Source organism: Oryx dammah, unplaced genomic scaffold, assembly GCF_014754425.2.
Source record: "Oryx dammah isolate SB20612 unplaced genomic scaffold, SCBI_Odam_1.1 HiC_scaffold_3559, whole genome shotgun sequence".
Taxonomy (NCBI): domain Eukaryota; kingdom Metazoa; phylum Chordata; class Mammalia; order Artiodactyla; family Bovidae; genus Oryx; species Oryx dammah.
In genome coordinates this window covers 1-3,929 of record NW_024073569.1, presented here as the reverse complement: position 1 = coordinate 3,929, position 3,929 = coordinate 1, and the positions used below count along the sequence as shown (strand labels likewise).

The 3,929-nt window shown below is 71.4% G+C and overlaps 3 non-coding genes across 3 annotated transcripts; 2 read left to right on the top strand and 1 right to left on the bottom strand.

The window, feature by feature from the left end:
- Nucleotides 1–382: 382 nt before the first annotated feature.
- Nucleotides 383–454, bottom strand: TRNAD-GUC. Its single transcript has one exon. It is a non-coding gene; the product is annotated as a tRNA-Asp (tRNA).
- A 565-nt stretch (nt 455–1,019) lies between these two features.
- On the top strand, nt 1,020–1,102 carry TRNAL-CAG. Its single transcript has one exon. It is a non-coding gene; the product is annotated as a tRNA-Leu (tRNA).
- Nucleotides 1,103–2,585: 1,483 nt separating this feature from the next.
- On the top strand, nt 2,586–2,656 carry TRNAG-GCC. The gene has a single exon. It is a non-coding gene; the product is annotated as a tRNA-Gly (tRNA).
- The last annotated feature ends 1,273 nt before the right edge of the window (nt 2,657–3,929 follow it).

Below are 3,929 nucleotides of genomic sequence, written 5' to 3'. Positions count from 1 at the left end.
ACAAGGGGACACGGGACCCACCTGCCTGCACGCGTCGCGGCGCCGTGCCGAGCCGCGCGGCGGGGCCGTCGCGAGCCTAGGAGCCCACTCAGCCCGCCACTGTGGGTCGGTGCGTGGGCGGGCGGCCGGGCCGCACGATCCGGCTATGGTCGGGCAAGGCCGTGGGGTCGCCAAGGAGGCCCTCGCTCCGCCGTGGCGACCGTGCGCCCGGCGACGACAAGGGGCTCAGGCTGGAGCGCTGCACGGGCAGAGGGGGTCGACGGTAGCTAGGCCGGGCACGGCCGTTGGCGCCTGGCCCAAAGACGGCGGGAGGAGACGAAGGGCCCTTGGGGGCCTGGCGGCAGGACAGAGAGCGACCGCGTCCAGCAAAAGGGTGTGTTGCCTCCCCGTCGGGGAATCGAACCCCGGTCTCCCGCGTGACAGGCGGGGATACTCACCACTATACTAACGAGGACGGCGGCGACTGTCCTGCCGCCCGGCCGCTCTCGGGCTCTCGGGCTGCCTGCCGACGCCTCCCCCTGCCCAGCACGGGCCCCCGGCCACCACGGGGCCCGACCCAACCGCGCGCCAAACCGACCGCCTCGCTCACAGCGGCAGCCCGCCACCCCGACAGGGACCCGGACCCCCGGGGCACTGGACACTCCCCAGTGCGCGCCGCCTCCTGCCCCCACCGCGGGCGTTCCGCCGGGAGAACGGGGCCCGAGAAGGCAAGCGAGGCTGCGAGGACACGGTGGGCGCGCGCCGGCCGGCGTCGGGCCAGGAGAGGCGCGCGTGGGGAGGGGCCGGCCCGCCGACGGCCCGGCTGGGCCCGGGGCGCGAGCGGCGGCGGAGCCAGGCGCCTCGGCCGGCCGCCGCGCGCCGGCTCCGTCGACCTCCACACCGGACGGCCGCCTGCCTGCCTGCTGCCTGCCTGCCTACCTGCCTGGCGTGGCGGCCCGCGCGGCCCGCCAAGGGCGCCGGTGCTCGCGCCGCGTCGGGTCCCAGCCAGGCGAGCGGCCACGCGCCCAGCCAGGCCCGCCGTCAGGATGGCCGAGCGGTCTAAGGCGCTGCGTTCAGGTCGCAGTCTCCCCTGGAGGCGTGGGTTCGAATCCCACTCCTGACAAGCCAGCCTTTTGGCCCGCCGGACAAACGCACCCGTCCTCCGCGCGCCACTGCCTTTCTCCACACACGCCCTCCCGCCGCCACCTGCACCCCCACACCAGGAACCTTCAGTCCTTCTCAGCGCATCTTTCCTCCCCAGCTGGCTGCAGCTGCAGCTGCTGGTTTTCCTGCCTCCCTGCCTCCCCCTCGCCCACCCTCGCCCATCCTCCCACTTCCACTCCCACCGCCCCGCCGCGCCCCGCCCCGCCTCGCCCCGCCCCGCCCCTCCCCCGGCCGCGCCGAAGCACGCAGCCCCGCGGCGGGTGGCAAGCCCTCCTCGCTTCGCCGGCGCTCCGATTTCTGCCCGGGCAACGGCCAACTCGCCCTCGCAGCCTTGCTTCCACGTCCGTCCCCGGCAGCTCTCCCGCCAGGCCGGCACCCCGTCCTCCGCGCCCGCCCCGCCGGCACGCCTGCGCTCCCCAGACACAGCGATGCGGCCGAGCCCCCGCCTTGCCCGCCGGGGGGGGGGGGTGCCGCGTGCCCTCGACCCTTCTCCGCCTTGCGTTCTTGGCCGGGCCACAGCTGCCTGCCGCGCGCCCGGGACGCGTGCCACCCGGCCTTCCTGCTGGCCAGCGCACACCGGCCTTCCTTGCACGAGTCCGTCCCGGGAAGGGTGCTCCGCTGGGGAGGGAGCGGAAGCCCTGCGTGCCCGTGCAGCCCACCCACCGAAGCCCGCCCCGCGCCCCCGACCTCGGCGCCACCGCGCCCGTTCCCGTGGGAAGCCGCTGCCCCGGCCGGAGCCAAGCCCGCCCTGGCGCGCTCCCTGCCTCTCAGCCGGCAGTCCCCGAGCCAGGAGCCGCTCTGCCAAAGGGCCCCTGCTCACCAGCACCACCCCGTCAGAGCCGGACCCCGGGAGCGCGGTCGGCCAGAGCGCGGGAGCCAGGCTCACACGCCTGTGGGTCCTTGGGCCTGAGCGCCGTTCTGGGGTGGGGGCGGGGGCGGAGGCGCTCGGAGGCGTCGCCCTCCCGCGCTCGCGCTTCCCGCACAGCCCGAGCCCGGCGTCCCGGCCCCCGCCCGCTCTCGCACGGCTCACCCCGGCCCGGCCGCAAAGCCAGCCCGCCAGGGGGACCCGGACTCGGGACCCGGCGGTCGCCGTGAGGCACGTCGGCGCGCGGCCGCAGCGACCACGCAGCGCCTGCACCTGACAGGGATCCCGGCGCCGGCTCCCGGCCCCCTCGCGCGACACCGACAGGGTCGCGGCGGCCGTGGTCTGCGCAGAAGGCGCGGGAGGGGCCGAGTGGGCCGGCGTCCCGACGCCCCGGGCTCCCTCCGAGAGCGCCGCGCCCCGGGATCCTGCACGTGGCCGGGTCCTGGCTTTCAGGTCGCCCGCCCGTCGTCTCCTGCTCCAATGGAGCAGAGAGATGGCCACGGGCGAGCAGTGAGCAGCGACGGGCGGGTGGCGGCCAGCGCCTCTGGGGCAGCGACGGGCGGCGCTGGCCACCGGTGCATGGGTGGTTCAGTGGTAGAATTCTCGCCTGCCACGCGGGAGGCCCGGGTTCGATTCCCGGCCCATGCAGCCGCAGCGTCCCCTTTTGGTCCCACGGTGCGGGCCCCAGAGCCGAACTAGGTCTGCCCGCTGAAACGCGCTCAAGGCCGCGCTCCTGCAAACAAACGCTGGCTTGCTACCTGCCGCCCGCTGCCTCTCCCACGCAGACGCCCAGGACCCCCCCGCCCCCCACCGCACCCACACAAGGCCCTGCTGCCAAGCCTTCGTGGCCCCAAACCCTGCCGGCTCAGCCGCCCGTGCGTCCAGGCACCTTTCTTGTGTTTGCTCGCTTCCTCACCCGGACTCAGCCGAGGGCTCGGGGATTGCACTGGCAGGAATAGCCCACCGCTGGCAGCCGCCCGCACCACACTTCATCTTTCACAACGTCCGTCTCCAAGCTCCCTGCCTCACTCTCCCCACACTCCGACAATCACACTACGTTTGCACAGCCAGGAGCAAGGTAGTTGCCACATCTGGCAAGCACACCTCCCTTTTGCCTGGAGGGTCCCTGGACCACGTCTTGCAGGAGGAGTTCCAAAGAAGTCCACCAGCTCCCGGGCCCTCGGCAGAAATAGGTTTCCAACAGCAACGCCCTCACCACCTCAAACACCAGCCCTTCCCCCTGAAACCCTCTTTCGTGCCTCACCTCAGCATCAGCCCTGCCCCAAGAGCACCACCACCTCAGCCTGCAGCCTCACCATCCCCCTACTGCCCCGAACTCACCCATCCCAGCCACAGCTCCCCGCCTCCCGCATCTCCACACCAAACGCACCCATCCCACCCCCAGCCCCCTGCCTCCCCCATCTCCACACCCCCCCCCCCGCATGCACGCGCCGTTCCACCCTGAACCATTCCAAATCCCACTCTTGTCAAGGCACCTGCCTTTGCATTTGTCCCACTGGCCTGCCTCCCCCCAACCCCCACTGCAAGCCACACCCTGCTCCTTTTTCTGCTTCTTGGAACACAGGTAGAACGGATTCACATTCCTGGGTTAGTCTCAGGTGCCCGGCGAAGTGATTCCGTCCCCTCTTCTTTGCCAGGTGATCTTCCAGGGTAGGTTAAGGCGAGATACAAATACAGTCCTCAGTGCTACAGAGGAAAGCTCTGTTGCTCATCTCCTGTTAAGTACAGTCTTTCCTATCTCTTGATCCGACTCCAACTTCGTCCCTCCCTGCCTTTCCCCTTGGGTAGCCCTATGTACGTTTTCTACGTCTCAAGGTCGGTTTCCCCTTTGCACACAGATTCGTCTGTATTCGTCGTTAGAGTCCACAGAGCTTTGTCCTTCTCCACCCGACTCACTTCA